The sequence below is a fragment of the Ursus maritimus genome, unplaced genomic scaffold, assembly GCF_017311325.1.
Source record: "Ursus maritimus isolate PB19 unplaced genomic scaffold, ASM1731132v1 scaffold_3, whole genome shotgun sequence".
Classification (NCBI taxonomy): domain Eukaryota; kingdom Metazoa; phylum Chordata; class Mammalia; order Carnivora; family Ursidae; genus Ursus; species Ursus maritimus.
In genome coordinates, this window is record NW_024425563.1 from 16,813,145 (window position 1) to 16,823,045 (window position 9,901).

The window sequence follows — 9,901 nt, forward strand, 5'->3', positions numbered from 1 at the left end:
CTCTGCATTTAGCTCGGAGCCTGTTGGGGAAGGGGGTCTCAATCCCGCGACCCTGAGATCATGACCTGAGCTGAAATCAAGTCATATGCTTAACGAACTGAGTCACCCAAGAGCCCCCAGATCCTCATTTTTAAAAAGAAATATTTAATATTCTTTCTGCCTGTGATATCAGATTCCAATCTCATTCCCCCTGCTTTTCAGCCTCTGATAGAAGTCTCCATTTGATCCATACATAAAACCATGCTGTAATGAGGGAATTTAACATCACCAGGCAAGTGGTTTCTGTTGGGTTCAGCTGCATGGTGCGGTAGGCAAAGCCACATCTGTAAGAGCTCTTACAAGGATTTCTCCTTCAGTACTCCCAAATAAATTGCTTCAGGACTCCTCAGATCAATGACAAGTTGATTGTGACCCTCAGTGAAAATAGTTTTCAACAGTAGATGTCTTAAAGTAAACACTGTTCTCACAAAATATTCTTTCTTTGTAGTTCCTATTTCTTCTCTCTGTCCTTTAATATAACCATTTGGCTAGCCAAAGAAGTAATTTAGTTCAAAGGGAGGGGGAAGGCAGGCAGCCAGGAGAGAGGATGGACAATGGATCAGAAGTAAATAGACTTTATTCTGCAAGCATCAGGACAGAAGGCAACATTTTGCTTAACAAATGGGTGTTTTCTAGGAAATACCACTTGGGTTTTGATAAGGCTGCAGCTACCAGTCAGTTGAGGCTGGCATGATACCGATGGACAGTGATCCCTAAGGTATGGCTGGGTGCAAAAGAAACTCACGTAGGGTGATGGGCATTAAGGAAGGCACGTGATATGACGAGCATTGGGTGTTGCACACAACTGATAAATTATTTAACGCTACATCTGAAACTAATGATGTACTATATGCTGGCTAATTGAATTTAAACAAGAAAGAAAGAAAGAAAGAAAGAAAGAAAGAAAGAAAGAAAGAAAGAAAGAAACTAACTCACCCATCTACCATCTCATGTGATTCTCTATATAAAAGTTTTCATTCTTCTCTAGATCTCAAATTATTGAAAATAACATCGGCCCTCTCCTTCTAAGGAAAAGAGATGATTTTTCCTAAGAAAATACTGGGAAACACTTTTGTGGCCATTTAATTATTTTTCATAGCTAACCTCAATTTCTTCAGAATAACCTATAACTTCAAACTGATACATAAACACCTAATGTCTAGACCTTGCAAGTTGGAGGAGCATTTTAGCTCAATATATGCTTAATATGACTAAGCTTGCTGCTACAGATAATTTTTGTTGTTTTTCAGTTTTAAGATCTCTTCTTAGCCAGGGGCTAAGAACGAAAAAAAAACAGATGCATTATCTTGAAAAGACAAGAACATGATTGACAAGCAAGAACTGGCCCCCAAGCTAGTTTCAGTCAATTTCCTGAACAAAAGATTCATTCTCAATCTTTCTTCCCACATGAAACAGGCCTAACTGAGGGATTCTTATATAATCCAGAATCTGTAGGACAATTATAAACAGGAACTGAGATTTTCACTCCATCAGGTAAAGGATGAGGCTGAAAGTTTTCCACTTGGGTTATAAAGGAAACTACAGATTTAAAAGAAAATCTTGAAGGTACCAATTCTGACATCTTATTATCCTTAGTTAATTAGTGTATTAACAGTTCCTAAGGTTCTTCAGGTATTTGGGAATCCTCACTTTTTTTTTTTTTTTTTGCCTTTATTATCAATATTCCTTTTCCACCCTTGAGTGTGTGTGTGTGTGTATACATATATATAGTATATATGTAGTATACATAGTCTATAGTGTATGTAGTGTGTGTGTGTGCATAGGATCTTAACTTAAAATCTTAGTGTGCATGATATTTCAATCCTATGAAGTACCTAGAAACAACTAAATCTGTCTTCAGACATTGAAAAAAATCTGTGTCCATTTTTGTAGGTTAAATTATCCCATCCCAATAGTCCTTTCACAGAGAATATTATTTTCTATCTAAATACTTGGTTAGTTTCATAGAGAATCTTAAAAATGTCTATATGTATCTAAGCTAGTGGAACCCAAAATAAGATTCTAACCAGTCTCTGACTAATAGTGAATATTAATGTAAGTCATGCAACTTCTTTGAATGTAGAAATGTGCAGTTGAAAGAATCTTACCTCCGAGTGATTCTCTTAGTATCCCACAAGTACAAAAGTAGGCTGGTAGCAACCCTTCTGTGAATTTCAACCATGTGGAGAAGAAACCATAACCTCCTACAACTACCACCCTCCGTCTCTGTGGGAGCAAGCTCATAAGCCCTCCCTGCTCCCCATTCCGTGAGTTACCAAGGAAACTGTGTGTCACATAAATATACTTGGTATATGAGAGGTGTTCCCTGAAGACCTACTCTTCCATTTGTTTTTAACTGGGTCTTTTTACTGACACAGAGCTAAGTAATACAGAACACTCTAATCAATGGGTCCTTGAATTCACAGATGATCCTTGCAGTCTCGGAAAGTATGATGTCAACAACATGAGAAAATTTTCTACAAACAATGGTCCCTTCTAACAGGAAACCTGGTGTTCAGAAATGCCTGAAACTGTCCAGGGGTCAGGTAATGCTTATATGCAGAATATCCTAGAAGACTCCTAAGAGTTAAATCTTCCCGAGAAAAATGGAGCCAGGGAAACAGTCATTCTCCAATAACAAAAACTCTGTGTTCTCCATCCTCATGGACCTCTTCTCCATCCAGGGGCCTCTCCCTTCTTCCCCTTACTCTCCTCTACTTCCTCTCATGCCAAAGTCCCAACTCCCTTGAAGTGCATCCTCCAATGTGGGGTCTCTGCCATTCATGCTTCCATTTGTTTCCGCACTATACAAGGGGGTAGTTTAGGATCCTGAAATCTGAGTAAAGAGAGGATGCAAGAAAGCCTCACAGTTGTCTGGACTTCAGGCTGGATATCTGAAGACCAGTATGAGTTTATGTACTGCAAAGGTGAATCTACTAGCAATATATCTCCTATATCTTACATTAAAACAGTGTTTGTATCCTTCCTAGCTTAAAACTCATTAAAAAAAAACACTTCTTTCATAGCCAGGTGACTGGAAGAGAATGAAGGTATGAGGAAAATTGTTCCAGCTTAAGTTAAACAATAAATTTATAATGTTCATTTATTCATATCCAAAAAACATTTTTGTCAGACAACTTTAACATATACAGAAGTTGAGAAGATGGTAATCTCTACATACCCATCACCAAGCTTTAACAATTATCAAGCTCAAATTCTTTTGAAGCAAATTCCAATTATTATATCATTTTGTCCATAAATACGTCAGTATGTACCTCTAAAAACATCATGACCCTCTCTTAAAAAAACATAGAGTTAATGACATTATCCAAAAAATTAGCAATAATTTCTCAGTACCATCAAATATCCAATTAATATTCAAATTTCTCCAAATGTCTCATGATTTTTTTTATAATGTATACACTCAAATCAGGATCAGAATGTACTGTACTTGGTTGATAACTCTCTTAAATCTTCTTCTCTCCATCTTTTTTTTTTCATTATAGTTTATTTGTTGAAAAAATTAGACTATTTGTCCTATGTATTTGAACCAGTCTAGATTTTGCTGATTTCATCCTTGCGGTCATTTAGCATGTCCCTCTGTCCAATATATATTGATAGTCTAGCTGAAGACTTGATTAGACTTGGGGTCTTTTTTCCCCCCTTTGGCAAGAATACCTTAGAAATGGTCTGTGTTCTTTCATTAGAAGGCACCTACAGACTGAATGTCTCTATTTTATAATTTACAATCCATTATAATAATTGCCGAAATACATTCATTGGGAGAAATTCAAAAAGATTTAGGCAAGTCATGTGTATACCCTAGAAATAGGAACTGAGGACTCAAAGATGAATAAGAATAAGACATAGTCTTGCTCAGAAAAATCTCATAGCTTAAGAAGTAGAAAACAAGAAACAGAAAAAGAAGCAAGCTGTTATAATGCCAGGTGGACTCTGTCAACACCAGGTAAGTCCATAGTGATGCTATCGTATAGAACAAGGGAGATGAGCTAAGCAGGAAAAGAAGGCATTCCAGATAAAATCAACATCAGAAAAGAAACACCTGTGTGGATTACTATGCTTCTTTGGGGAAACCCAGCTACTCTGACCACCAATGTTCTTTTTCAGCTATACAATGAGAAGGGTGATCTGAATGTTCTTTAAATCCCTTCTACTTCTAAAGTTCTAAATATCCATATACTTATGCCTTATATGCAGCCAAAATTCCTGCATATTTGAAATCAAATGATAACCAACTTCAATGTGAAATGGTTCGTTAATCACTGTTGAATTCGGCTTCTTCAATAAAAGTTTTAATCAGCAGAGGATAAGTCAGCAGCTAAAATATTTGAGACACTTCCATAAAAGATTTCTGGCTAATTCAGAGGACTTTAGAGTGTGATCACTCCAGTTCTTCACTGAGTTAAGTTTAGTGTCCAAACATGGTTTTCTAAGGACTCAGTGGATTGTGGGCAGGAGTATAAATTAGAATAATGAGGTTTTAAGGGGAAATTTGGAAATAATTGGTAACAATATAAATTTAAATACCTTCTGACCTAAGCAATAAATTCTATACAAATACTCACACAAATATGCAAAGATGGTAATTATGGTCTTGCTTTTAATAGTGGTAAACTGAAAACAATTATACCCATCAACAGAGGACTGATTTTAAAAATAATAATTTGTCACCAGAAAGAATGAGCTACAGCTCTAAGAACTTATATGAACATCACCCCACAACTTCAGGTCAAATTAAATTAACATATTGAATGTCTTGTTTAATCTTGTAAAAAAAAAAAAAAAACTTTCCACCTCTATATCTGTATGTTTGTATATGTATTCGTATTCATAATAGAAAAATGTCTGAAGTATAAAAACCAAACAAAAATGTTACCAGTATTACTGTTAGAAAGTATAGTTATAGGAGATTTCCACCTACTACATTATTTCTATATTATCTGAATACTTTATCTGTACAGATTGCTTTTCAAATTAGGGCAATAACATTTTTAACAAAGGCTTTTCTTTTCCTTTATACATTTCCCTTGTTCCCCTCTCTCGCTCTCTTCTGACTGGATTCCCCCAACACAGAAGCTTCCTCTATCTTCCAACACACTTAGAATACGTAAATAATAAAATCTTTGCTTGACCCTGCATAATCCCCTGGCTTCTCTCCTGTTTCTCCACTTCTCACAAACACATCTAGGTCTGAGGCCACACTCACTGCTGTAGTGCTACACCTCCCTTTCACTTTCCACACAACATCATTGGGTTTCTATCCCCACCATTACACTAACACTTCCTTGATAAAAGTCAAGCCCTCTGGTTGTCAAATGGTGTGGGCTATGCTGAGTCTTCATTTTGGACCTCTTAGCTGCTCTTAACACTTGTTGGCACTGTATTCCCAAGACTTTCATGAATTTCCTCCCTGAAATTCTGTGACACGTCCACCATCACCATGATTCCCCATGTGTGAGAACATATTCAGAGTCCTTCCTTGAATCCTCTTATTCAGGTCACTCCTAGAATATTCTTCCCTCTGTCCTCTTGACTCCATCCTCTCCCATTCCCTTGGGTATTCTGTCTACCTTCCACACTCTCATGTGTGTCTCCCACACCCTCTCCATCACATCGAGTCATGTCACCAGCACACTCATGTCACTCCATGAAGGAAACATACACACACACTCTCTCTTTCTCTTTCTCTCTCCTCCTATGCCCTCTGTTCTCCACCTCCACACATTGCGATTTTCCAAGTTTTCTTCTTTCCTTTAAAGCCAAGATTCTGGAAGAAAGAACTAACACTTGCTGTTTCATCATCACCCACCCATTCTTCAGCCCAAAGATGAATTTGTTAAAAAGCAAATGAAGCTGTATGTCAAGACCCCTCATGACATGGACCCCCCAAGGTGCTGTACATGGTTTTAAGTTCATAATTGTGGATCCTTTTTCTTATATAGGAGCCCCCAAATTAGACAGCTGAAGACCACCCATAATTTGGACCTATTCATACCTCAGTGCATTGAAAACTGGCTTCGGATGTAACTATTCCTCTGAAACTACTGTGACACAGATCACAATTTAATTCTTAATTGATAAATCTATATGTAAATCTTAGTCTATTTGACTTCTTTGAGATTTTTGTCACAAGGAGTTAACTATCTCTTCTTTCTTAAAGCTGCCCTTCATTTTAAATTCCATCCCTCTCTGGATCCTTCTATATCACTTGCATCTCCTCATTCTCCTTCTCTCCTTGCTTGCCCACCCCCTGCATTTAATCAATCATCAACCCTGTCAAGCGTACCTCTAAAAGTGTAGCTCTCCTATATTCACTCTACTGTCACTCAGAATTGCTCTTGGCTTCTACTCTCATAATAGTCAATCCCTATAATTATGTCATCTCTCTGCCTTCACCTACCCCACTATTAAAATACTTCAAGGTGTCACATAGCTTGATGATGAAATTCAAACTCCTCACATGACATACAAACCCTTCCATGGCATGTTTTCTCATTTTCAAGCCTCATCTCAAAACATGGCTCAATAAGTACTCTAAGTTCCAGCCAGAATACTGGTTGTTCCCAGAAGGCACATCTGAGTTTGGACCTACTCTTCCTACATCTAGGAATGATTTCCCATTCTCTTCTGTTCCTCCATCCATCATTCTCTCTAACTCTTACTCAACCTTTAATATTCAGCTAAAGAATCACTCCCTGGAGGGGAAGGAAAAATAAAAGGAGATTAAAACAGAGAGGGAGGCAAACCATAAGAGACTCCTAAGTATAGGGATAAACTGAGGGTTGCTGGAGGGGAGGTGGGTAGGGGATGGGGTAACTGGGTGATGGGCATTAAGGTGGGCATTTGATGGAATGAGCACTGGGTGTTATATGCAACTGATGAATCACTAAATTCTACCCCTGAAACTAATAATACCCTATATGTAACTAAATTGAATTTAAATTTAAAAAATTTTAAAAATCACTCTCTGATTACTCTCTTTTAAACAGAGCTGGTACTACTTTTGTGTGCTGGAATAGCATTCTATTGTCTCTATTACAGTATTTATCAAAGTACATTGTAATTGCTGATTTAGCTGTCTGCTTCCCCTACTAGGACCATTCCTTAAGTAACAGGAATATGCTTAACTCAGCCCATGCACTTAGTACCAAATATAAGGCTGGGTACAAATTAGGCTCTCGTCAAGTGTTTGTGAAAGAAATGAGTAAATAAACTGATGACTGTTCAATACTCTTTGACAGAATTCATTTGGGGGTCTTTTCCCTCTATCTTTTTTTGCCTAAACCTTCTTTTAAGCTTTAATAATAAATTGAATATCCCATTCTCTATGTGAAATGAAGTGACTAATTTGATTCTTTTTGAATATTTTATGTTCATGAAATATTTCTTTTCATTAATCTAATCAATATTTATCCAGGGCCACATGGTACATGTACTAGGGTCTTTGGAGTTCCCAAACTATGAAGAACCAGCCAACGAAAATGCTCTTACCAATCAGGTTCATATCCTCAGTGGTAATCAGCCACACTTTCAAATTTGAAGAGAATTTATTCATATGAAAAGAATCAGAGATAGCACAAGTGAGTGAAATATCCATGGAGGTCTAATTTCAACAAATAGAAGTGCAAAGATTGACAGCAAATGCAAAGTTAGGGTACTGAAATAAGAACTCTGAAAACCTGAATTTATGCTCTCCCAGTTTTTTTTATCTAGAAATTGAAAAGATAATTCCTAGCCTGCTGTTGACGTCACATCCTCCCACCTCACTGAAGACTTAAGGCACCCTGAAAAGCATCACATACAGGCGACATCACAAGATAAGAAGGAATGGAGGGATAGGCAAAAGAAAAGAACGGACACATTTGATGAGACCAGGATATTAACAAAGCATATATTATAAATAAGAAAAAATAGCTGGGGTAAGGTCTATTTGAATCATCCACCAAAATGAAGCAGACTGTTGATGGATATTCTCTTCCTTCCCTATCCCCATGAAGTGAAGTGATCATGACTATGAAGATTCATGAGAGAAGGGGCTCGGGAGTCTTTTCCTCTCTAATGTTGACTTTCTCATTTTTTTCCCAGAGGGTGCCTTTAGCTTATGAAGAAACTACGTCTCTGAAGAGCACATATTGGCCCATGTGAGTCCAGAAAAAATGAAAAAAAAACGAACAACAAGTAACCATGTGCTAGGGCTTACTCTATATGCTTCTCCCGAGCTCAAAGGGTAAAATTAAGGGCACTTGTAGCCTAACTTGTCTAATTAACTTGAATAGGAAAAATAGCCAAGAATTCAGGGGTGGCACTCCAATCTAGAGTAAATAATATTCATTTTGACAAAATTCTACTAATCAAATATGTCTACATATATTCATTCATGCTTTCAACAAATATTTGCTGAATGCCTATTACGAACCAAGCTCTGTCCTAGGTACTGAAAATACAGAAATGGGCAAAATATACAAAAAATAATGCAGAGAAGGGGATGGAGAGTGCTGAGCAGAGCTGGTCATTTAAAATAGATTGGTTATGGAAGGCCTCACTGCAAAGATGACATGTGACTAAGACTGGGAGGAGATGAGGGAACGTGTCATGGGAATATTTGGGAAAAGAGGCAATGAGCCATGGTGACATCTGGGAGATGAACTTTTCAGGGAAAGAGAACAATAAGTGTCAACCTCCTGAGAAAGTAAAATTTTAGAGCAACAAGGGTTTTAGAGAAACAAGGATGTGAGTCAGTTGGCTGGATACCAATGAATAAAGGATGAAATAAGAGAAGGCGAGAGCGCCACAATAAGGATAAATCACATAAGGCCCTGCAACCAGAGGCAGGTGGTAGCTCTTGCTCTGGATAAGATTGGATAAGAGGGGAAAACAAGAGTTTCCAGCAGACAAGTGGCATGATCTGATGTGAGTATTAAAGAGTGAGGGTAGGTTCTGTGTACACATGCTTAAAGTAGATTTTCAGCAATAAATGTGTTCCTCTAAAAACAAGTCTTAAGTTACATTTTTTAAAAATCAAATATTGCTTCCATTAACTAAAGGATAACTATTTTAATTATATCATTTCATTATAGAGATGTCATTGTAAAATTCAGAAAATGGGACATCCCACGGACAATGTCCAAGTTTGTTTTTTTTTTTTTTTAACAACAAATGGGGAATCTACATATCAACTTGAAAAATGTATGGGACAATTGGGGTTACACGAACACTGACTGGATATTGGTCATATTAAAGAATTATTAGTTAAATTTTGGCTTATAATTTTTAAAAAGTTCTTCTCTTTTAGAGATAAATACTAAAATGTCCACAGATTAAATAATGGAATAGCTGGGATTTGTTTCAAAATAATGAAGGTGGTGGGAGTGGGAGATTGGGTGAGGAAATTAGATGAAGTGAGATGAGCCACAGGTTAATTGTAGAAGCTAAGTGATGGGTACACAGGGGTTCCTTTTGCTATTATCTTTGCTTTTATACTTCTTTAGAAATTTCCATAGGATAAATTTTAAAGAGAGAATCAATGGGATCATTTTATAAAATGAAGAATAACCTAGTTAAAAAGAAATACATGTTGAACACTTGAAATTTTATGTAACAAACAATGATGTTTAAAGGAAATCTTCATCCATTCATATCTTATCATGATTATCCAAACTTCTTATGTCTATTTTTTTAAAGATTTTTTTAAATTTTTATTTATTATTTATTTTTTATTTGACAGAGAGAGAGAGACAGCCAGCGAGAGAGGGAACACAAGCAGGGGGAGTGGGAGAGGAAGAAGCAGGCTCCCAACAGAGGAGCCTGATGTGGGGCTCGATCCCAGTACGCTGGGATCACG